Source organism: Pseudonaja textilis, chromosome 1 (genome assembly GCF_049901715.1).
Source record: "Pseudonaja textilis isolate UNSWEBS1 chromosome 1, rPseTex1.2, whole genome shotgun sequence".
NCBI classification, from domain to species: Eukaryota; Metazoa; Chordata; class Lepidosauria; order Squamata; family Elapidae; genus Pseudonaja; species Pseudonaja textilis.
This window is the reverse complement of record NC_141990.1, coordinates 260,162,196-260,188,002: the sequence shown is the minus strand read 5'-3', so window position 1 is coordinate 260,188,002 and position 25,807 is coordinate 260,162,196. Positions and strand designations below refer to the sequence as shown.

Sequence of the window (25,807 nt, the reverse complement as noted above, 5' to 3'; positions counted from 1 at the left end):
TGTACTTAGACAAGCATTTGCTAGTCTAATACAACCATCAGTCTTACTATGGTTAGGTCAGAAAAGTTGATGAAGAAAGGACTACTCAACAGACAAAAAGCTAAGGTACTACAAACATCCAGCGCAACTAAGGTCAAGGCACTTTCTTTCTATTTATTTTTAATGCGACAAACACTGAGGGAAATAAGTTACATGGGAATAAATTACATGGGAAAGGGACAATAGCAATGTTATAGGACAATGTTGTTACCATTAAGAATATTTTTAGAAAATGGTATGTGTTACTGAGTTTAACTTCTGAGAATGTCAGCCATTAAGCCAAATTAGACTTTTTACAAATTAAAAAGATACAAAGGTATATTTGAAGTTTTAAACCCTGGGGGAGGGAGGGCATTTGCTTTTCATATCTGTTCATGGCCCTGATATTTTGTGTTACAAACTAAATTATAGTCTTTTGTTTCTACCATGAAAAAAATATCCAGGTAAGGAGACAGTTTTCAAAGGCATTGCTATTGTAAACAGAGAAGCTCATTGAAGGCTTTATGGTGAGAATGAATACCCTATAACAGTAAGTGGCTGAGCCAGATTGGGAACAGTGAGATATTTTCCTTTGGACATAAACAGTCATTTCATGAATTTGGATCATTGACATGCCCACTATGCCAGGTTGTTATTATGGCAATAAAATGGAGAGAGAATGCTCAGGAATGGAGGAATGGAATGAATGTACTGATCACTTCCTTAGACTGTCAGACCACTAGCCCTTCAAGGTAGTTTTTACCTATACTGACAAGTAGCATCTCTTCATTCTTTTATTCTCCCACAGCCTTATTAGTCAGTACTCACAGAGGTGCATTCTGCCTCCATTTTCCATACTACTGATCAACAGATGTTCAAGAGAATAACACTGTCTTTTCACCTCTGAACAGACTAACCAGAACCAGTCACTTGATGATATATTTCAAAAGATTCAACTACATTTTTTTTCTACTAAGGGAAACAGTTTCCCTTCTCATTATTCAATTGTGCGCCTATTAATGGTCTAATGAACTAGAAAAATAAATAAATAAGGGGAATTAGTTTTTCTCTCCCCCACCCTTTTATCAGCCATATAAATTCCAAAACAGAATGTATACTGTGATGGCTAAATAAGAGTTTCCCCCTTCCCAACTGTTTTAATGTTGCTCCCAGTATTGTATATATTAAATGAATGGACCAATTTCAATTTGCTGACTCTAATTTAATTCTTGACAAAAGCTAATTGTGTGGCTGTTCAGAGAGGAAATTTGTGGTGAATTTTACTTGAGGGAGCACCCCTGGAATGATTTTCTCCACCTATGTCACTAGAAAACATCATGTCAGATCTATTGCCATGCTATGTTGAAGGACATAAAACAAGGAACAATTAAATTGATTTCTGGAGGGAAAAAAAACCTACCCTCTTCAGGGAAGAAAAATTCTCTTCCTGAAGGATACACTAGCAATAATCTAATGCAAACTTATTCAAAACTAGCAAAATGCCAAGGAAGAGCTCCCTATGAAGGAAAAGGGTATACTGTAAATTTGATGTATGCAATAACATGTGCCAAGAGATTTTCTGACATATTGCATTGTCCAATACTGTATGTGTGTGTTTATATACTAATGATCTATCTTGGTAGATGCCCTACACTAAATAAAAATAAATAAAATCCAAAAAGATTGGGGAAATGGATGCTTATTAAACATGTTCTACTGAAACAGTTTACAATTATACCATGGAAGTATAACTAATAAAGAAAAGAGGTTTATTACTTAATTTTAAAAAAATCCTGGAATTTAACAACCTGATTTTTATGAACTGATTAAGATAACACTGATGGCCATTTTAAAGAACTAGTGTAGTTCCAGCTTTAATTTATACAAACCAAGCTGGAACTTCATGAAATTATATGAAAGGACCATTGTTTTGCTATGCTGCAGAAATAGTTTGTTGCATTATAAATTAAGAACAAGGTTCCCGTTCTATGTTTTCTATATTTCTTTATAATTCTATACTTTAAAATATAAAATCTGGCCTCAGAGTTATTTATGTGACTCTGATTTGATAAAATTAAAAACAAGTTACTTAAAAGGCCTCAACTACATTTAATTGAGACAATCTCTTATATTTATGTATTGCCCACACCTGTTGATATACATATTGTATAGATTAATAAAAATCAATAATAATACACATACTTCCTAAGTTTATATAACACATAAACCTTTTTTGGATGTATTTCTAATTTTGAAAGAAATCGTATTTGAAATATCAAAGGTATTTTTTTCTTTAAAAAGTCTTAACTTTTCTTAACCAAAATTTTCTTAGTCTATTTTTCAGTCCTCTGCATCCAAATAAAGTACAATCTCTACTAACATATGAAACTTTAAATGTCCTATTTTGCTACCACTAATGGGGCCTAATCTTTGTCTCTAGCAATACTACTAATGCAGCATTTTAAAAATAATGGTTTGCAGAAACAACAAAAACAGAAGTCTCGATTTAACCAAACTAATCATAACCACTTAGATGATACTAGAGACAACTACTAGAGATAGTTAAAGCTTTTTGTTGATGTTTTATCTTACACTTATCTCTTCCCTAGTGAGTCAGCAGAAAAGTGTGTGACATTTTTTACGATGGGAACCTCTAGTTAGGAAATAGGGATGCACAGTTTGCAAACTGGCAACCTGGCCTCCCTAAATAAGAGATATTAACTGTAAGAAGGAATATAAGATCTCTCTTCACTCCAATGAGTTTACAGTTCTGATAAATAAAAAGGAAATTACCTATATATGGGAATTCAACTGTTTCTGATTTAATTGTGTAGATTGTGTGAGATGTTAAAAAATGTGAAACATAGAATATACTGTACATTTTTATAGAGTGCTTTGGACACTCATGTACACCAGTTAGTTTTCTTATTGGATAAAGGGGAACAGAAATTAGAAATCCAAATTATAGTTTCATGGGACGTACTCACTGTCATTTAAAAAAGAACTAGATATAAGAAATCTGAACTTTTGAATTATAAATCATTCAGTGGGGATGTAGAGATGCTGAAAATCTTTTTTTTAAAAAGAACCAACCAACAATGATTTTTGAGCTAATTCCTAGATTTTCAAGAATAATACATTTAATACATTGAAGTTTATCACGAGTCAATTCAGTTTCTTTCGATGTAAACCAGAAGCTACTATAATACAATATGGCAAAATCAGCTTCTTGACGTAGCTTTAAAGCAAAGGATGAATTAGGAATGCCCTACAGAAATTATTGAATGAATGAAATGAGAAATGAACAAGGATGGAATTAGGGGAGTGATAGAAATTAGGATACAAGAATTTGTCAGCACTGATAAGGTTATAAACCTCAACCAAGGTGAAATAAATATGCATCTTTTGGTCAGAAGATTTGCTAAGAAACATATTCATCATAGTTGGATAGATTTATAATCCTGCTTCAATCTGTATCAAATGCAAGGGAAATCTTCTGGCATACTGAATGCTCATTGTCAAATTGTACCTATCTGTTCTTGGAACATTTAGAAATAAATAAAGTGGTATTTTGTCAGATATAAAAGTCAAAGTGTTTGAAGGGAAAAACAGCCCAAAATGAGCAAAGTAATGCAATAGAGAGAAGACAGAAATGGCATTTGATTATATATGCCATTAAAGAAATGGTGGTTAAGAAGCAAACTTACAACTGATGGCAAAACAACAACATATATTTTCAGATATATCTGTTAGTACTTTACTTCATGCTAAAACAAAGAAAGAAATTATATTTCCTAATATTATTTGAAGCTTTATCCTGAAATAGGTTTCACTGTGGGTAATGGGCCTTTTTCCCAAGTAAGAAATGTCACTTTAATTTTACTGAGATTAAGCCCTTACCTCTGTTATCAAATTCCCTCATAGTACCAATATAAAAATGAATTATCAAAACAAAGGTGATTTATAGCACGCTCAATGCAAGTTTCTAAGGGGCCTGCAAAGTTCTATGTTATTTCTCGTGCAAAAAAACCTTCACATTGTTCACTAATGTGAAGCTAAGGTAAAAGAATACTCTAAAGATATTTATTCAATGCAATATATTCCACATTTTTCTACCAAAATTAATCTGGATGGCTGGTATTCTGCCCTCCCGTCTTAAATCAAAGTTGCAGTCCTATGAGATGTACTTGAGAATAACTCTCAAATTGACTTATTTCCAAGAAACTGTGAATAGAATTGGTATTGTGTAACATTGTATTTCTATATATAAATATATGAACAATATTTTTATCACAATAGCAGATGATGTTAAATATTGACATGTCTAAGCCTTTCACACTGTAAAAAAAGAAGTATGGCCCAAGACAATGCAGTAAATAGCTACAAACTTGCAATGATATCGGACTATAATAGCATTAAAAAACATTCTGCTGTATTATCAGAAATTGTGTATTATAAGATAATACCTTCCTATACAATCAAGGGCCAAGATGCAATGACAGTAATGGTCTCTAATATAAAAGATCCTGAAAAACATTTACTTTAAGTCTGAGAATCCCAAATGTAGCCATCTTCAATATAATTTAGGATTAAATATTCAATTAAAGGTACTTATAAACCCATAATTGATCATTTCTCATTCTATTTATTTTTAACTGACCAACAAAACAAAGTGATATCTTCCTCTTTTTTAAAAAAAAAGAAAGATTGAATATGAAATCAGGTCAATATTTAATAGATGAATTAAATTTGGTTTGCTATATAAATAACATTCCAAACCTCTCTAGATTTTAAGAGAAACTGTGACATTTCTGAAGATATTGACCCAAGATAACTACAATTTGCTTCTAAGTGAGACTCAGGTAAAAATAAGTCTTCCTAAATGTTCTTTGTCTCAGGTGAAATCTTCTAACCACTGCTTAACCATGGTCTTGAAGCTACATAGAGGTCAGCAGAAAACAGCAGAGTCCCTTCCATGGTATAACTATGTTCATGGCTGCAATCTTGTCCAGTTGCAATTGGAGCTGAGCTGGGCTACAGTTCATATATTCTAATAATATATCTGTAAGCAAGATTGCATCTTGTTGATAAACATTTTTGTTTTATGGAAAATAAACGTGTTTTGGCCTAATTTTCTTTCTCTGTGATAAGTTTGCTCGCAGAATCAGGAAACCTATTTAAATTGCAATTGAACAATCAATTATTTTACTCCTGGATTAGACCTTTTGCTATAAACCAACAACCAGTCTGGTGATAGGAGCTTCTATAAATGGAAATCATGATGTACATTAATAGTTTGGATTTCTCCTTCCCCTCTGCCTATCCATTTCTATGTTAATCTTAGTCAGTTCAGTCTCTAGATAACTCTCTTCCCTTAAGGTTGCATCTCAGGTATACTCTTAATCCCTGGGGAGAGGGACCATTCAAATGGTGATGCAGCCAAAAGGATTTCAAAGTAGGAGGTTCCAGAGCTTTCATTTTGGACCACAGTTCAATGGGATTAGCTAATCCACAAACACCTTTATCTGCCCTATCGTTCTTAAACAAAGATAGAAAGTTGGGCTTAACCCTGACACCGAACAAGTTATTTCTGCTGAAAAGCATGCTTTACACGTGCATGCCAAACCAAGAAATTGAGAAAGCCTTAAAAATGTTTTTTTCAGAAGGACAGACTTTCCTAGCTAATTAAACTGCTCATTTTATTTCCATTTGCAGAAGGCCAAATGAAGAGTAACCCCCTCTTTCTGCTTGATTTTTATCTAGTAAATCTAGATAATCTAGTTTATCTATCTATCTATTCCATCTGCTGAATAAGTGAATAAGTGATATTTGAGGATTAAGGGGAATATCTTTAGCCTAACATCCCAGCATATTTAAAGAAGGCCTTTTGAAAAAGCTGGGATTGGAAAGCCTTCCTTTAGAGGGAAGAGATGGGCAGGAAAGGCAGACATTTTTTCTGAGAGTTTTAACTTCAAAAGTGAGTTACATTTCTAGGGAATTTAAAAAAAAAAGAATGCTGACAATTCTCAGCTGAACTTTAGTGACCAGCTTCAGGTTTGTAAGGCAAAGGGAAAATATGATATGGATTCTATTTCCTGCTGATGGGTAATTTTTTTTTTCTATGTTCTGGAAAGAACAAAATTGAAATTATATCAGTATCCTTTCCCTCCACATTTCCATCCTCAAGATGGTTGAAAAAAAATAAGTCTCATCAGTAAATGTGCTCATTGTGGGTTTTCTCTTCTTCTCCCAAAATCTATGGGAAGCATATACTCCTTTTCTTTAAAGGCTTAAATCCTACTGATGATCTACCTTAAGAACAACCAAAAATGGCACACGCTGGGCCTACCTAGTGAATCTCAGGATGATTCCCTGTGCTCTGCTCCAGGAATAATGGGGTTGATTAGAAGAGGAAAGGTGTTATTCAGTGGCCTTTGGTGCTAGCTCAGCTCAGTCTGTTAGGGATTTTGTGGGAACATAGGCATATGTTCTCACCTGCTTTGTCCCAACTAAGACAAGTCCTCTTCGGCTTTCTTTCCTTGGAGATAGGATTTCTGTGAAAGGCCTCTCTCTCAGGCCAAACGTAGGGACCACCTGCAAGGAAGCAAAAAGTACTCTACGTTAATGCTTATAGCTTTTGCTGCTGCCATACAGAGTAGATGGGTGGGGGAAAGAAGAAATTGTGTTGCAGGCATCACAAAAAGGTATAGACAAAAGGTGGGGAGTATTAAGGCAGACATCAGATGAGAAACTTCTTTCATGATACATTGGGCAAGGGAGGAGGGAGTAACAAGAGACGAAGTACATAAAGAGTATTGAAAAATTCAGTGTCTATTTTTGTCCATTTCTTCCAAGATATCTTCAGGTTTTCTGAGAATAGTTGACTTCTTTCATTCAGACTCAGCTTAGCCAAACCTTCAGACAGTTTGTCATAGCGTTTGGCTATGGGTGGCAAGCATTTGAAAAGGGAAAGTAGTACTCTATGGTTTTAGATGGAGAAGGTCCTGAGGTGTGTGTGTGGTGGTGGGGGAATAGAAGAGGATTTCCCCCCTAATGTCACTTTTCCCCTTGAAAAACAAACATTCCCCACAAGTAAGCGAGAACAGCACAAAAGTGAGCTTCACAGAATGATTAACCATTAGCCATTCCCTCACCTCTTTCCTAGAAATGTGGGGGCAGGGGGAGGAATCCAGCAGTCCCTGACATGCATCCCCAGCTTTTCCCTCAGCCTCTGTCTGCAAAACATGAGACTTTTTAATTGGGGGAAAAGCTAAGAGAAGCTGAGGCCTTCTCTGTAATCCAGATGAGTGGGGCTTACGTCCCAGTTTATTCATTAAAGGAGAAAGGCATGAAACTAGGCAATCTGGTGAAATACCCCCAAAGTGGGGAAACTTTGAAGGGGCAAGGTGGATGTTTTAGTTGCCCATCACCTCAAGCCTCTTAGGCAGCTGCTGTTTGTTGAGCAGAGAGAGTGGAAAGAGCAATCCCCTTCCAGATGCTAAAAGCATACAGATGAAGAGGAAAAACCAGGGTGGGGGGGAGTGGGCATAAATAAAGCAAGAATTCAGAATCTGTTTTTGCCCTTCGGCATTTGGAGCTGAAAAGGGGGCATTCAGACACACCCCGCCCCCCGCAACTGCAGTAGTTTCTCCAGACTGGTAGCAACAGTTGGCTGCCAATGTGAAAAGTGAGAAGCCAAGGCAAGAAGCTAACCTTGAATAAGTTGGGCTTTTCTAAAAGCATCTCTACAGACACCTCTCGACTCCCAGGTGGGATTCTTCTCTCGCCCAGGATATGCCTCACAAATAGAGACCTGATCTCTGAATCCCTCTCTTTCTCCCTTCTTCTTTTAGTACACTTTTCTCTTAAGAACGCTTTGCCCCCTTGCAGAGAGGACCTGCTGCTGATGAGAAGGAAGGCAAGGATGATGGAGCGGGAGGTTAGTGTAGGAAGGCAGTGATGCACTGGCAACCACTGTGGGCAAAGGCAGGCTTGGTTGCAGAATGGAGTGGTCCTCGTGATGTAACCTTTCTCTATCTACTTCGCTCAAGAGTCACGAATCTTGGCTAAGGTTGGGAAGTGAGGATGGGAAAGGAAGCTGACCTGCTTTCCCCCCCTTTTTTCTTTTTGCTTTTCCCGGGCTTATCTGCTCACCCTTTAGTCGGCCTTTTACTCTTTTCTGAAACCACCTCAGGTTGTCAAATGGCCTTTTATCTCTGGAGAAGGAGCAGCCCTGAAGCCTGGGCTGCCCATCGCCCTGATGCCACTGCAGCTTTCTCTCCTGAGCCAGAAGGAAACTCCTGCCTCGAGCTGAGCACTTTCCCCTCTCTATTGGCTGGAAGAAGGGGGATCCTGAGACTTGTCAATAGTTAGAGAAAGAGTCTTTGGAATATCTGGGTTCCCCCTCCTTCCCTCCTACCTTCCCTCCCAGGAAGGCTTTTGCAACCAATAGGCCCCTTCGATTGCGACAACCGGGCATTCCACTGGCACCTTGCCGTTCGCCCCCTTCCCTCTCACTGGTCCGGTCTCCAGGCCGGAGCTCTTCCCCGTTTGTTTTCTCAGGCGGTGGGGGCAACCATTAAGGGGAAACCTCCCGCGCCCTTCTTTCGGGTGGCTACGACAAGGGGAAAAGGAAAGCTATGCAAGCTGCTTCCAACTCCTCGCCGCGCTAGGTCTGACCAAGGGAAGACGAGAGGCACTTTCCCCGGCGCTAGACAGCGGAGGCTGAGGCGGCTTCTTTCGGTCCCAGCCGCCCCGGTCGAGTTCTTCGCGGGACCTGGCCTTTATTTTTTTTATTTTATTTTATTTTTACCAAGCCCAGGATCGCTTCGAGTTGGAAAAAGGGCGACCCGGGAGATCAGAGGATTACAAGTTGTCTAAAAGGAGGTTGGAAGTGAGGCGGAGGAAGGAAAAGCATCGCCTGCTACCTGAGGCGCCCCTCGACAGCGGCTGCTTCTCGACCTTCCCCCACCCTATTATTTAGGGGGTGATTCCCCAAATCTGCCACCCACTCTCCTTTGGAGAACTCCCCCATTTTAAACCCAGACGACGCTCCTTGCCTTCTTCTACGGGAGAGGTCAAATGCACATCAATTCCAATCCTGATGGGGTGGAAGGGGCTGAAACACATCCCACCCTTCAAGCGGGGGGCAGGGGGCGTCCTCCAAACTTTGCGAAAGTTTTTATTGCATTTTATTCGGCGATTTAAAAAAAATAAAAATAAAAAGGCACCACCAAATCATCCACGGGAGAGAAAACAAAAAGCGAGCAGTAGTCGATTCAGAAAGTTAAGCTAGGAAGGGATGGTAGGGACTGGGACAAGCCGTTTAATCCTCACGATACACGCGCGCACACACACACACACACGCACACACACACGCGCACACACACAGGACGGAGAGGTCCGTAGGGTTACAAAGGGAAAGCAAAGGGAAAGCCCAGAATCTAGGTAAGTCCAAGTCTCGGCGGTCGCGCAGCTGCTGCTCCTTCGGCGAAAGCGCCCTCCGCGAATGCTTTTTGGGGTAAGGGCTTCCCGGCTAGGTACTTATATACAGCAAGCCCAGACCGCAAAAAGATTCGCGAAGGACAAAGTCTCCTGTGGCTTCTACATTCATCCATCCGGCTGCCACCAAAGAGGGAAAAAAAAAATGTGTGCATAGATCCAAGACGGCGGATTGCTGATTTCTCAAGCATTAGGAAACACCTTCCTCCTCACCGTCCATTCACTCACACACGCTCCATCCCCACCGAGTACCTCGGCGAGCTCAAGCCAAGATACCAACTCAGGAGAGTAAAAGGAGGGGAAGGAAAGAAAGGAGGGGTGGAGTGGCGGCGGTTTTTTTTGTTTTTGTTTTTTTCTTGGTCCAGCCCTTCACACCCATCCCCCTCCTTCGCTGTCCCCTTGAAGGGGCCGAGAGCACTGGGTTGCAGAAGCAAGGGGCTCTGTTGAGCAAGGCAGTTCCGAAAGCGCTCCCCCCACACCCCTCCATCGCTCTGCTCCCGAGCAGAGGGTCTAGCGCTGTGCACAGACGCTGCGTAAAGAGAAAACTCTCCCCCTGAGCACTAAATAAATAGAGACGAGGCCCGCCGCTCATTGGTGCGAGCTAAAATCGTCACTCGCCAATGAGGTGGCGCCTTACTTTTTTTTTTCCTCCCTTTCTCTCCCTCTTTTTTCCCCAAAGGGGAGGGGAGGGGAGAAGAGAAAGAGAAGAAACATTTCCATGTCTAATTATTCAATAAACCCTAGATAAGACCCGAGTGTTGTTATGTATGTTAGACTTCTTCCTTCTGCTTGTCCCGGGGTTGAAGATGGGGGTCGGGTGGGGTGTGGGGGTTAGGATAGACTAGGGTTCCAGATGAAACAGCCATAGGTGCTAATAACGACCTATGGCTGTGCAAGATTTAAAGATAAGCACAACACAACAAAACGCACCCGGAGGACCAACATGTGAGCCAAATTGGCATGAGGGCGATGAGGATGGTGAGGATGATGAAGGAGAAGAGAACCAGAAGTCAAAAAGTTCAGATCCGCGAAGGTTCACCTGATTCCTTTGCACCGAATCTTTCCACCCGAGAAAAGCCCACTGGCGGAGGTCAACCAATGGCCGTAGCTGATCCATAAGACTGGCTCTTGGAGATGAGGTCCCTCAGCATGGGGAGCGTACCTAGTTCGAAGGGATGTGCGTTTCATTCGCCCATCAATAGATTTTGTGCGTCTGCCCAACCCCCTCGCCACCCCCCCCACCCAAAGATGGGGCAAAGGAGTGGGCGGAATAAACGCCTTCCAAGCGAAAAGTTGCCGGAGATGGCATCGAACTGATTTCACACACACACACCCCACACACCCCCGCTGGGCACTGAACCCTCGCAAAGGTGCCAGGTCTACAGCAGTGAATGGCAGCGGATACTTTCCCACGAAGTTCATCGCCAAGTTAAATAAGACAAAATTCTCCTCCGGGAACCCAAGAAACTTGGTAGACCCCTTCCTGACTATCTCCGCCCAGCGACTTTCCCGTCCCCACCTCCAAGATTCTTCCTTCTAGGAGACCCGAAAGCTCCTACCTTCGCTGCCTTTTCCTCGGCAAATCCACCTTGACAAGCAACAGCTCTCCAGCAGCTGCAGCAGGAACGCAGCAGCAGCAGCAGCAACAGCGCAGCCCCGTCAAGAGGCAAAGTCCTACTGAGCGATACCTGCTTCCTCTTTCCCTTCTAGTAGTGCTCTTATTGCTTGCTGCTGCTGCTGCTGCTGCTGCTGCTGCGGCTTCACCCCTCAGCTTGCTTTGTTTTCGAGACCTTCTGGACTGGGGAAGCGAGGACCGAAGAGAGGACCACAAAGTTGAGGGTCCCTTTCACTTACCTCTTTCGCCAGGCGCTTTAGCGGCCTCTGGTGAGAATTATGATAGGGATAATCCTTGCTTGGAGGTACGGGCATCAATGCCTGTACAATGTCTGTGTGTGCGCGCGCGCGCGCGTGTGCGTGTGTTTGTTGTTGTTTTATTTTTATTTTTTAAAAGGAAACTCGTGGCAAGCATCCCTTCCACCAAGTATGTATAAACTACTGTAGTGTGTGGGAGGGTCACGATCTTGCCAAGTGCAGAAGATTTCCTAGAGATTAACCCTTCCCTCGCCGCCTCAGTTCTTTCTGCAACTTGTTGAGACAAATCTCTGAGCACACGCGCATACACGCACACGCGCGCACACACACAGAGAGAATGTGTAAAATCTGATACACACACACACACACACACAAGGATGGGGGAGCAAAAAAGGCAGAGGCTCAGAGAAGTCCCTTCCCCCGACGCTGTTTTGATTGGATGGTCTTTTCATGTAGAGGGGACGTCTCAAGTCGAAGTCACGATTTCTCCTCAGTTTGGAACCATCTGTGACTGGAGCCATGACGCAGCCAGCACACATTACTCACTTTTACAGTCACGACTTGGAAATCCGTGCAGTTTGCAAGCGAAATTACACCACCGCCATTGAATTATTTAATAAGGTCCAGTTAAGGGTAATCTTATATATTGACCTGGGAGATGCCCGAGTGTGATCTGGCAAAAGTGCAGGCAGGTTGGGGGAATCTATGGCAAGAGGGTGGGAGGATGGGAATTGGTACGGAACGAAAGGCTTCTTAGTTTGCAGAGACTTTAGATATAGAATAGTAAGCACCTAAAGGGACTATCCTCGGGACCACCCAGCTCTTTTGTGATGGGACCAAACAAGCCCCCGGAATGGACGCCCCCTTCGATATTTTTAGGACAGCGTTGCTGTGCTCTTAACACTTGACTCACGTCTGCGTTGTTTCTCTAGCAAAAACTGTCCAAGCTATTTCAGGCAACGTGAGCCTAGGCTGTTTTAACAAACCCTATTTATCTGTTATCTATTGTATCACCTTACAGTCCTGTCTGCCTCTTTCACTGTCTGCAGAACCATTAGGTGTTGCTGAACTTTGCATGGGGTAGGTGCTCAATTTCTTCATTTTGGGGCTGATTTCAGGCTCCTTCCTAAAGTGTCCACACACACACACACACACACACACCTCCTCCCTCCCTTTCTTGTCAAATATTGAGCTAAATTGGCTAAATGGAACTATAAAGGTGGACCCTGGGGTGAATCTATGTGGAAGATTCTTCTGACGGTGGGGCTCTTGCTAACCAGAAAGGCTTCTGTGATAGCATGATCACGACCTAAAAATAACAACCTTGGCTTGAAGAAGATGGGGGGGGGGGATGACTGGGCTTTGTATCTGCTGAATGTACACATTACGGTAAATTCTCAGCATTGCTTTGCCTCCACTTCCCATTCTTCCACCAACTCATTTGGTGAGGAAGCATCTAAGAGGGGTGAAGGAAGGGCAAGAATAACAAAGGCACACACACAAGGATAGGCAGAAGATGTGGGCATTTCGGAGGGGTGAAACGAGGTGGGAGGAGAAGGAGTGAGTCCAAATGAAACAACCTATAGACTCTTCTTTGAGAAGCACCATCATCAGGTGTCGGCTCTTTTCAAATGCACAGGCGGGAAAAGGATAGGCACGTCAAATCAGAACGGTGCTTTTACGCACCTGATAGAAAACCCGGGATTAAAAAAGGGTAGGTTCTCAATGTAAGTCACAATCTGGGAGAGTGCTGGCACTTTCTGCTCCTTGGCCCCACCGCCATTGGATAAGCCGGCCAGCAAAAAGGGTCTGCTAGCGTTTGTGCGGCGAAGAGGTCAATCTCCTGGGGAGCGAAAGTTAAAGCAGGCTGCTCGCTCTTTCAGTACTCGGAGCCGTGGACAGCTCCCAGGCAGAGAATTGCTCGGGTGGCTTTCTGAGAATGGGAAGCCGCAAACTAACCCTTTCAACTTACCGCAGTTTACCGCGAAAATTCTCTTGTCCGCTTGTCCTTTTTCCTCTATCTTCCTAATTCTCTCCCAGGCTAAGAGAAACCCTACCGTTAGATTGCATCTAGCCATCTTTCTGAAAATGGGGAGGGGAGGGAGGCGAGTAGAGCTCGAAAGAGGGACTCTATAGCGCCGACAGAGAGGGATCGAGCGAGTTGCAGTTTGGTATTGATTCAGAGATTTACCGACAGGGTGATTCCCCTTTCTGCAAGAATTCCCTGTGTCTGGGGCTCCGTGCATGCATGCACCAAATTCGTTAAACAGACAAGTGCGATCTTCCCTCCCTCTTCCTCCACCCTGCTCCGGTATAAAAATAGAGGCACGAAATAAATCCAAGCATGCACACAGTATAGTCAAGATTCACAGACACATTCTCTGCCGCATGCACAAGAAATATTACTACTTACCAAAACGGGAACTCCTTTGATAGGGAGATGGGGAGGGGAAGAGAGTTGGAAGATACAGGGGAGTGGAGGAAAAGTCGTGGTGGTGATTGGGGGGTGGGGGAGTAGGGGGGCCTGGGTGGGGGAGAGAAAACATACAGACAAGAGAGAGGAGGGGGAAAAAATCCAACAATTAATTTCCAGACTGTTGTTAGGCAAAATATACTGCGGTGATGTCCAGGTTTTCTTCCACCCGCGCTGGCGTTTATATACAAGTGCAACTCTCTGTCTATTTCTGGAACGCGATCAAAACCCTGGTGCTATTTTTAGCAAGTGCTGGGGAGAAAAAAAAATCCACACAAAGGCATTTCGCTCGAACGTTTTGTCCAAAATATCAAATGTGCATTAAGTCTTTCACCTGCTCCCCCCTCCCCAATTCAGTTTCTTTCTCTTTCACCCTTAAGAGTTGTTTTAAGTGCAACATTGCAGAGAATTTAGAGGGGCGATATTGATCGCTTTCCATATTATCCTACTGCTCAACCTCCTACCCACCCCTTTTCACGGTTCTATTGAGAGTCATTCTGCCTGTTGCCTTGCGAGTATTGCTGGGTCTCTCTTGCATTGTCTTTATAAAGTAAATTCTAACAGTAATAATAGCACTAACAATAGCAACAATAGCAACACGCACATAACAGCCATGCACTACTTTACCAGCATGCACAGATGTGGCTTTTTAAGCAAGCTTGCTTGCTTGTCTGAGGAAGAAAAAAAAGAGAGACCTCGCACAGAAGGAATTATATTCAGCACAAAGAAAGGTTGTTTTTAACATTCTTCATTCCCCACCCCATTTTTTAAAAATCCTTTGTCTGCGAATAAAGCCTCTATAAATACACACGCTCACACACAAACACTTTTAAAAACGTGAATGTGTGTATATACATGATTGCGTTCTAGTAAATCACTAGGAAGAGAGATGAGGGGAAAAATAGAATCATTAAGGCTTTCAGGCTGCAAGAAGGCAGCCTGAGACTCCTTTCCAAGGCTGCGTCAGTTATCAGCTATTGACGTCACGTTCAGATTCTCCTCTTCAGAGGCTCCAGTTCATCATAAAAGAGGTGTATGCTCTGAGCTTTGTGCTTGCAGAGAAGCAATTGAGATTGAGGGGGAAAAAAGAGTTAATTAGCAAGAGCCACGTTTTTAAGGGTTGCATCTACTTCTACATTTGCATCGTTCCTGCAATTAAATCGCTGGGTTTTTTTTGTTGTTTTGTTTAAAAAAGGACATCAACATAATGCACAATGGGAGGGACGGCATTGGAAGCAATGGAGAGACAAAGGTGTTGTTGAAAAGCTATGGTGGGAGGGACTGGATTTATTTAAAAACATACTCCTGGTAGAAATGACTTGATGAGGATATAATGATTATTATTCACCCTATACATGCACTCAGCAGGAATTTCATGTGTTCCCACCTTTTTTTTAATTCCCATGTGCTGTAAGATGAAGAAAGGGAGGGGGTGTGTGATATAACATTTGAGGTAGTACATACTTATCAAACAAACCAGAGGGTGTGGTGGATGCATTTTAATTTACCTCCCTTATTCTCACCCACACATTGACAAATCTGGAGAAAAAGTGTGTTCAACATGTCTCCTCTTTTACCCACAGAGCCACTTATACTGCACACACACTTCATATTTTTTTATCTCTCTACAGTAGCAAAACCCATATATTGATAAAGCAGAGATTAATTCTGTATATTTGCAGGCAACCAGCCCTGTCTCCTAGAGTGACGCAAAGAACAAATTCTGTGGCTCTGGCTTTCTATATTCTGCGCCCACGCACTCTGCTTGGTCTCCCACGGAATCAGCTACAGAGAGCAATGATCCAGATTAGAGAGGAGGGGGAGGAGATGGAGAGGCACACAGAGAGGGGGGAGAGAGAGGTTGCAATTAAAAATTATAACTAACAGCTGTATCTCTGTACCCACAAGGTGAAATCTGATGTTTCAATGGTACACAGCACACAAATCCAGAGAACCAATGTTTACCTATCACTTCAACATCAATAACTCCCCCCCCCCCAAAAAAAAATGATGGAAAAAATAGTTTATTTGGCAAACTGGATATTTCCTCCACCTACAAACTCCTTCCCCTCAACTCAATTAAAAGAAATATACCTGCAAAGACCCAGATTACAAACACTGACAGGAAAAACAAACACTGAGGTTGAAAGATAGGTGTGGGTGGTAGAGAGAAAACACTCTATATATCCTCATGGGTATTAATCAGAATCTTTACTGCAAAATAGGTTTCTTTCTCCTTCGTCTTTCCTCCATCCTTCTCCAAAAATGATAAACAAGTGATAAGGAAGTGTGCAAAGATTTAGTTGACGCTATTTTTAAGGATCTTGGCAAAGGGGTGGTAAAAGGATCCAGGTAAAAAGGAAAAAATGTAGGATATATGACTAGAAAAAACACACATGCACTCAAGAGAAAGAAGATCTGTGGATCAAAATGAAAAATATATATTGTGATTGATGCACCAAAGGGCTTTCTTTTCCAAGAACTCACTTCACGCCTTGTCTAGATGAATGAAAGTAACTAAATGTGCAGACAAGACGTAGAAAGCTATCTGTAATCTAAATTGCATGGGCAAACACAGTTTATTAATGATGCCAGTTATTATTAACTTTTTGCAATACTATTTTTTCTTGCTAGGCATATGATGATTGAAATAAGAAGAGGACTAACATTATCAATGATGCCACAGAAACATTAGGATATCCATATGCACCTAGATAAATATTACAAGAAGGGCTTTTATTTGACTTTAAAAACATAATCCAGCTACAGTCTTTATGTTTATGCAGCTGTGATGAGATGCAGTGACATAGCATCTCCTCATTCAGAACCTCTCTCATTTCTCCATCTCTCTCATATAGAGAAGCCTTCTCGCTGTGAAAGTAGCACACACCAATTAAACTAATGCAAGCTTCCCCCCCCCAAAATCCATAAATCTAAAACAAGTTCACCAAAATTATCTTGTTTGGGCAGACTACTTCAGAAAGTCAGATCTCTCTCTCTCTCTCTCCTTCCCTCCCTCCCTCTCCTTCCCTTCCTCCCTCCCTCCCCCCCTCTCTGTCCCTCCCTCTCTGTCCCCCCCTCCCCCCCCCTCTCTTAGGTAAAATGCAAAACAATCATTTTTTTCTCAGACTTTTTGACTCAAGCAAACAGTTTAAAAGGGACTGTAAGATTTCATACGACTTTCTTGGATTAAAAGAGTTACTAAGGTCATCACATGTATAGGAATATTACAGCTAGGCCTTCTTCCTTCTAACACAATGTTTAGCATCCAGGTTACTAATTCATCCTTCTATTATTCCAGTTCATGAAGAAACCATCCAGGCAATATCGTGTAACGTTGATGAAAGTACATCCTACGTTAAATTTTGATTTATACTGATTCTATTAGATTAAAAAAGGCACCAATACATATAGGATTACAAACATTATCATTAATATTATACCTGTTACAAATCAAACTGTAGAGTGAAAGATAAATTGCAGTTCAGGTGATCCAGTTTTAAACTGATCTGATCTGACCGGAGCGTAAACTTCTACACAATTTAAGAAACATATCTGCTATCAAGCATAACACCACTCTTATACATTTTAATGCTCTTCGGGAGATTAGAACCCTGGAATGGGTTCATGCTTTCTTACCAGCAACAACATAAGGTTAGTAAAGTGGAAGGTGTTAGAAGCAGAAGCTACTTGAGAGAACCTCCATCCCACTCACTGAGATCTTTGGCGAGGTGCATTTAGCTTCTGGGGGCTTATCTCGTGATGACTCATATTAGAGTCTTTTCAGTAACTGCCTCAATTTTTTTTTTCTAATACTGTCCTTATTGAATTGAAAGACCTCACATCTTTATTGGCTTTTAAAAAGCCAGTGAAGTGCATCTTTTTCAAAATTATTTCATTGACTTTATTGGATTTTTACATGTTTTGTAATATGTCCGATGTTAATTTTGAGTTTATGTTTTATTATAAACATCTGAGGGACTTCTAAATAATAACATTCTCTCTATTGTATTTGGACCTCACCTTTGAAAATACAATGTGTAAAGAATAACTTGTTTCAACAGCAAAATGAATTTTATTTGCAGCTCAGGATGTTATGTTTATCAAGATTCTTTGCTTTCCAAAGAATTAAAAAAGCAAAAAATAAAATAAATAAAACAATTTCTATGATGGCAAGGAAATAGCAAACCAAGAGATTCTCAGTTATTCCTCCAACGCAAGTAGATAAGTTTATTGTAAAACTATCCAGAATATCTGAAGTAGGGCACAAACCTTTCTATTGTCCCTATTGTTAGGAAGGAAGGAAGGAAGGAAGGAAGGAAGGAAGGAAGGAAGGAAGGAAGGAAGGAAGGAAGGAAGGAAGGAAGGAAGGAAGGGCATTCCATATCAATGCTAATTTTATAATGCATTTAAGACATGCTTAAGTAAAATATATAGGCTCAGAACATTTTCAGTGTTGGGAAAAATTATGAAAAATAAAGCATTCCAAAATAAAGGAAAAGAGGAAAGAAACTTATTACAATCAAACAAATTTCAAAGATTCACCTCAGATCAAAGAGGTCTTCTTGATATATTTCACACATAGTGGTTATGCATCTATTGCTGTCAGTTAACAGAAGTGCTACTATATGATGGAGAAGCACCGCATTTGCTATCCCTAATATCTGTGGTTTCAGATTGCACTTTGACTTTGAATACCTCCCAGAGCCTCTGGAGTGATATAATTTACTCATCTTACAAATAAGCAAACAGATCAATAATATTTCAGATTCATACTATCACAATACATGTGTCTTTTTCCCCCCACTGGTACTGGTAGTAGCATATTTAGCCCTTTCTGAATGTTTGTTTTTCATCCAGCAATATTTAACACTGAAATGTTTGTTTAAAATAATTCCAAATCATTTTTCATTTGAATGATTCCAAAGTTGTCACTATTTATTTTCCACCATTTAATTTAAACATCAACTATTGATTTGTTGTTTGTAATTTTAAGAAGCTAGCTTTGATATAATGTAGCTTACAGGTATGGATCACCAAGAGTTTGTATTATGTCCTTCTGTTACTTATATTTACTTTGGTAAAAAGAAGTTACCATTAGCAATCCCAGCTGAGAAGTGATTACTTCAAGTATAAATATCTATCACTAAAAAAAAAAAACCCCAGTTTTTGCCATTAAAGATATTAGAGAATCATCTGGTCTTTGAATTTGAAAGAATTTAGACGTGTTAAAACTGTGTGGACAACATCCATAGGCCAACTAGCCTAATGATATATAGTTATCATCAGTGCATATAGATATTAGTTGGTTCTGCAACTTGAAGCCTTCTGTCCAAGATTATGTCATTGACATAAATGTCTTTGCATGTTACACATTGCACATATAAAGAGGGCTTGTATTTCATAAAAATGTTATCATTAATTTAAATTGTGAATGCAAACTCGTCACGCCACTTCTAATATGCTGTATCCGTATCAATTTTATTATTCTTATGTTAAAAATATGTGACAAGAGATGTTTGTAGCATATCTTTGGTTCATAAGGCTCAGATCTCATTGGTTCAACACATGTTTTGAATGTGCACAATACAAAATCCAATTCTGACTAACTTTACTAGATGAAACTAAGATTTTGGAGAGCCACTGCTGGACAGAGAAAACAATAAAGAAAGAGGACAAACAATCCAACTACTGATTACAAGGGAAATTGATCTTTAATTCCAGTATAGAAGAATTATAATTTTCAATCAGTATTGAGAGACATTTTATATAGATTAATTGTGTCTTTGTTTCATTAAGACATTTTTCTGACATGAGTCCAGGCATTTAGATCAACCAGTTCAGACTGATCTACAGTAAACTGAGGCTCAATTTATCTAAGTCTAAGCCTTTAATGAAGTTGCATGGAAATAAAGAGTGATTTAGATATTATCAACATAATGAAATTACAAAGAGAGTATATTCTTTCATAAGGTCGCACCACTTTTACTAAAACATCCTTATATTTCTAACATTTTATTAGAAAATTCATTTTGCTTTTTAATTTATATAAGGCATAATAATTATCAGTGATAATTGACAGATAAAAAGTTCTGTTTAAGAATTTCAGGTCATTTTTGAGAAAATAATAAATGATGTCAGTATAAAAATATATATAAAAGAAAAGGATTGTAGACTTGTAGATTCTTTGGAGCAAAAAAAAAAAAAGGCAATAGTTAACTGAAAACATCCATTGACTCTGACTAAAGAAATATGTAAATATCACTGAAAGAGAACAATAATTAAATAAGCAATCAAATAGGCTGCACAAAATATTTAAGATCAGAAATAATGAAGTTATACTTAAGGATCGATATAATTTTGTCTCCTTCCCCAACTTACTGGTCTTTCGGGTATTTTGGATTTGAACTCTCATCACTCTGCCAAATTAAAGAACATTATAGTAATCAGAAAAAAAAAGAAAAAGAAATGACAAGAAGGCAAGAATGAAAGAAGGATAGAAGTTCATTAAAGGAAGTTCTGAAGAGTGAAAAAAGGACTGTGAGAACGCATCTGGCTTAACCACCTTAGAAATGCTTGTGTTGCAATTCATTTTTTTCATAGTTCTTAGAATAAGATGTGAGTCGATACTTCCAACATAGGCAAATATTTCTAATTATTAACCAGAAAATTTGTAGAAATAAACACATAACATCAAACCTAATTGAGTTCAGTTAGTTGATTAAAACCTGGGGTGTTATTTCTTTTGTCAGTAAATGACGGAAAGACAATTTAAAATGTTTAGAGCCCATTGGATTCTAAATATTAACTGCTGATATACGGATAGTCCTTACTTACTGACGTACGACCACAATTGAGCCCATATTTTATGCTGCTAAGTAGCATAGTAAAGTGAGTTTTGTTCCATTGTACAATCATGGTTGCCACAGTTGTTAAGTGAATCACTGCAGTTGCTAGGTTAGTAACAAGGTTGTAAAGTAAATCTGGCTTCCCCATAGACTTTGCTTATCAGAAGGTCGCAAAAGGTTATCACCTGACCTCGGGACATTGCAACCTTCATAAATATGAATCAGTTGCCAAAAGCCAGAATTTTAATCAAGTGATCATGGGGATGACAGTCATCAGTGTGAAAAATGGTTTTCGGTCACTAAATGAACTGTTGTAAGTTGAGAACTACCTGTATATGATTTATTCAGCAGTAGCAATATCCTATGCATGGGAACACTACAACATTAAGGCCCCTTTGTTCCTCACAAAACAGAAAGACCCCGTCTCAGTTGTAGACAAAATATCTGTGAATTTTCCTTACTGGCAGATTGTTTATTTAGCACCTTCATTATAAGCACGCTCAGCAGAACATAGTTCAGCCAGACCAATAATACAAATATTTTTCTTCCAACGTTTCAGAGTGGGACTTAAGATACATAATGAATTTTTGTTTTACTTAGCAAATAAAAGCGAGGGTCAATGTTAAGAGTGCATTTCTGTTCATCAAAAGAAAAAGGTGATTTGGGAAACAAAAGCTATTGTTCTTTTGCCCTCTGTAGCTGACTGGCTACTATGAAAATGGGATGGTGGCCAGATAAGACTCTGTTCTTACGTACTGACATTTAAGCTGCAAGTGATGCATTTGCAAAATAGTATTTCTTGGAAATTGACCATATTACAAAAATATTTGAAACAAAGGGCAAACAGAGGAAAAATGAAATGAGATTGAAAACTCACAAGAAAGGAACAATTCAACTACCATGGCCTACACAAGGTGGGGGGTTTTTGGGGTTATTTTTTTTTCTTCTTTTTGCTCCACGGTTGCCTCTCAGTACATCTGCTTACATTTTATTATGGTAATAATTTTGTGGTTTATACAGTTACTATGTTTGTTGTCCATTATTTTTCATCTATTTTCAGAAACAAGTATTTCTGTAGAATGCAATGCTAGCCAATATTCCAGGGAGTATGTTCTATTAAACTCAGTGTTATTAATTTCCAGGTTACAAAAATGAAGGAATATGACTCATCACGGGAGCAGGGTGGTGTGAAGAATGTGAAGTATATTGACTAAATTGGTCTTAGATGTATAAACACGGCTTCTGAACATTTCAAAATGCATTAGAAATTTTACAGCGAAGGTTCTCAGACTCTATAATGAGATTCTTTAAAGGTTTCTCAGAAGTTTATTTAGGGCTTTTTCAACATAAATAATAATAATGTCTTCAAAATACAGCTTTTCTCTGTTAATAAACATTTTTTCTTCTGCAACATGCAGCCTGGGTTACTTGTAGGTAATTTTCAGCTCAAACAGAGTGAGATCAAACAGCATGTAAATAGAGTGGCATCCTATCTTCTAACTATAGGTCAAGAAAACCCGTAGCTGTTTTGTAGATATATCCTAACCTAGATGAGTTACTAATTTATGATACTTTGAGAAAAAAGAGAAATGATTGGATGAAAGTTGTGTCTTTGGACAATGAATAATTGGAGATTATTTTTAAAAATAAACAGACCACTGTCCATAAAAGAGTTGATTTATAAAAGGTTTCCTGAAAGTGTTTTGCTCAAACATCATTATACATTCATACACACAAAATCTAGTCTTTTTGAAGTATTACCTATATTGAATACATATTGAATTTTTCCCAATTCTTATATAGAATATTTCTAATTACAGTAACATAAAATGGAATTGCTGGAAATCAATTTCACCCCTTCTTCATCAAGACTTTAGTTTTAAAGAGACCTAAAGGCTACATAGATACATTTCCTTTATAGAACTCACAGCCAATCTTTTTTTTTTTTTTTGCCATATCATCACATATGAAAGGTTTTTCCCCCCACACAAACAACCATTTGCATTGAGATTGATAATGGCTGATCTCTTTCACTCTCTTGACAGATTTAATCAAAACCCACTTCTTTAACATTTGTAAATTTACCGTTATTTTTACTTGATTTATTTTTTCAATGTTTTTGTATCTTTTCTAAGTTTATTCATTATTCTTTTAGTTTAGATTAATTGTACATTGACTTTCAACAAAAGTTCAATAACAGGACTAAAAATCTCAAAACAAAATACTTGCATTATTATTGTTGGCAGCAAATAGAAAAAAAAAAGATTTATTATTTCTAGTCAAGGAGTTAAAATATTAATCCTTAATCAGCAATTCACTTACACTTCAGGTATATTTAGATTGAACTTAATTACTGCCTTTAATTTACTATGATTATGTATCCATCCATGATTTACTATTTGTGTTTTAATTGTTGGGTATTTTTGTTTTGTATTTATTTTTATATTTGGCATGCAACTGTTAGTGCATGGGCATACACAACATACAAAGTCATAATATACATTTAATTAAATAATAAAATTGCTTCCAGTTGCTCAAAAGTAACACAGCTATTTGCCTGCTCATAAATATTGTCAGTTGAATCATAAATATTCCTACTTATAGTTCAATCAATCAATCAGACATGTAATGTTGTATAGTGAGAACTACACCTCTACCAAACCTTGAGACTCCATATGAAAGCACTAATCCAAGGCACCTGCAGTTAATTTTCAATAAAATCTTTTGTTGAAGGCTTGGAATCACTACATGACAATAATCTTGATCTAGGAAAACCAGTCTGATGTATGAGTTAAGGCATCAAGCTAGAAACGGGAAACTTTTGAGTTCTAGTCCTGCCTTAGACATAAAGCCAGCTGGATGATTTTGGCCCAATCACTTTCTCTAGGCCCTAGAAAGGAAGCAATGACAAACCGCTTCTGAAAAACTTGTCAAGAAAATTTCAAGGACTTGTACGGACAATTCAACTCAAATACTGAAGGTGTGCACACGTGCACCCCTCTCCCCCCCAACAAACCCTACACTGACCTGTGGTTTAAACTGGCATGTGAGCCAGCATCTTCAACCAAAATGAGAACTAATGTAAGTAAATCTATGTTGCAGAATTCTAGCCTGCATTCTATAAAGATGTGCATCTTAACATTAACCTTAACCACTTTTACCTCAGTCAATGTCGGTACTTTTAATAACTACTGAATAGCAGAATAACAGAGTTGGAAGGGGCCTTGGAGGTATTCTAGTCTAACCCCCTGCTTATGTAGGACACAGAACATTTCTGTGTAGGTTGGTTCTCCCTTTGATTAGCATTTAATAATATCTAATTAGCAGAGATGGATAAACTTTTTTTTTAATTGAAGAGAAGAATTTCTCTAGTTTTGTTTGTATTTGGAACTCACTTCTGGACTTTTTGCTTGAAACTGAAAAAAATGAAACTTTGATTTAGGTTTTGATGATTAGAATGATTCTGTTATTACATAAATTATTTCAAATGTTGTGAAATGTAAAGCAAAAAGTTGAGGGTTTTTTTTGTATTTTACTGCACTGAAAAAATCTGAAGTCACCATAATGTCTAAGACTGGATGTAAACTGAATTCTGAAATTCAGCTTTTAATAGTGGCACATGCAAAATTGTAGTGAACCGCAACAGCTTAGTGTGGCTCAGGAGGCATGCCTTGATCCATTTATAGACAGAAAAGAAAGTCACTATAAGCATGCAACATTCCTATGTCACACCAGTCTTTCTCAGCAAGGTAGGACATGTGTTTAAGTTTTTACTGTTACTAAGGCAAAAGGTCTTACAAAATGTGACAAATAATTGTAAGTAACCTGGCTAATCGGATAAGGCCATTGGATTAATGTCTTCAATGAGGATATATTCACAGTTCAAGTCTCTTTTCATGTTATATACTCTATATAGAGTATATAGCGGTCGTATTCTTAGCTATTATACTACAGTATCAGGAAGACAGGAGAGATGGCCTATGGTGTTTATTTGATTCATATCTTGCCTTTTTAATGGACTTTTTGCAAACACTCACCTGCTTTTCTTAAATTCTCAACAAAAAGAGCTATCAAATCAAAATTGTTAAGAGTACAGTCAGGGCAGTAGAAGGCTATGTTTTGAAATACCCAGCTTCTAGAATATTGTTTAGCATAAACCTATCTGGAAGTCAGGTTTAAATATTAGAATGGGTTCTAGAATTTAAAAAAAAAATCTACACTCAACTCTAATTGGCTATGGCCTCCACCGATTAACCTCATAATGTAGCATCTTTATTTCTAAATTAATAACCCATTATATCCACAATATTTGGAGAACAAGAAGCATCTTTTCTTAGTTTATTGTCAGTGTATGCACACATGTTCAAGGACACTGTCTAAATTATATATTATATACTTTTTAGAGTGTAGTTTTCTATATAAAAATATATATTAAATAAATCCATGACATTATTTTAGGCTTTATTGAAATTTTACTGCATCATTTACTTGGTATTGTAAGACCTACTTATTTCAGATGTATTTATTTATCATGTCTACAGGATAAGATTTAAAATTGTGCTCTTTTTTAAAAAAATAATACTTTTCTTATTATATAATATGTTATAAAATGAAAAGATTGCTATTATATTTTTGTATACTGAAAGTATTTGCACCAAGAATCACATTCTTGAAATGTAAATTAATGCCAAAAAGTCTATGTAGAACTTCCAAATATTGGCTTCCATTAGATGCAATTGACTGAGTTCTTTTCTTAAAATGTGTGAAATGTCTAGTAATAGCACAGCAATTCCAACACTCTGCTATTTAAAAATATGCAGTCTACTTTTAATTGCTAAACTGACCACCATCTATTTTTGAACTTTTATGCTACAGTGGTAGATATTTCCATCATTTATTGGAAAATCACTTGTTTTATCATGCAATTTTGATTTTGTCTTTATCCTGTAACTGAAAATAAATTACTTCATGATAATGAACTTCAATCAGTTACTCTTCTAGAATTGTAATTCTTCAGAACAGGATGCACCTATAACCTATCTGAGGAAAATGGGATTTAAGCGTATTTCTAGAATAACATTTGAAACCATTTGAA

General features: G+C 38.6%; 1 long non-coding RNA gene across 1 annotated transcript in view; it reads right to left on the bottom strand.

Annotated features, from left to right (window-relative positions):
* LOC148128169 (uncharacterized) overlaps positions 1-14,071 on the bottom strand; it is a 106,740-nt gene extending 92,669 nt beyond the window's left edge. The window contains exons 1-2 of the long non-coding RNA XR_015740946.1: positions 13,805-14,071; positions 6,514-6,612 (exon numbers count right to left, since the gene is read on the bottom strand). This is a non-coding gene — a long non-coding RNA (uncharacterized LOC148128169). The remainder of the gene's footprint in view (positions 1-6,513; positions 6,613-13,804) is intronic.
* Between the last annotated feature and the right edge of the window lie 11,736 nt (positions 14,072-25,807).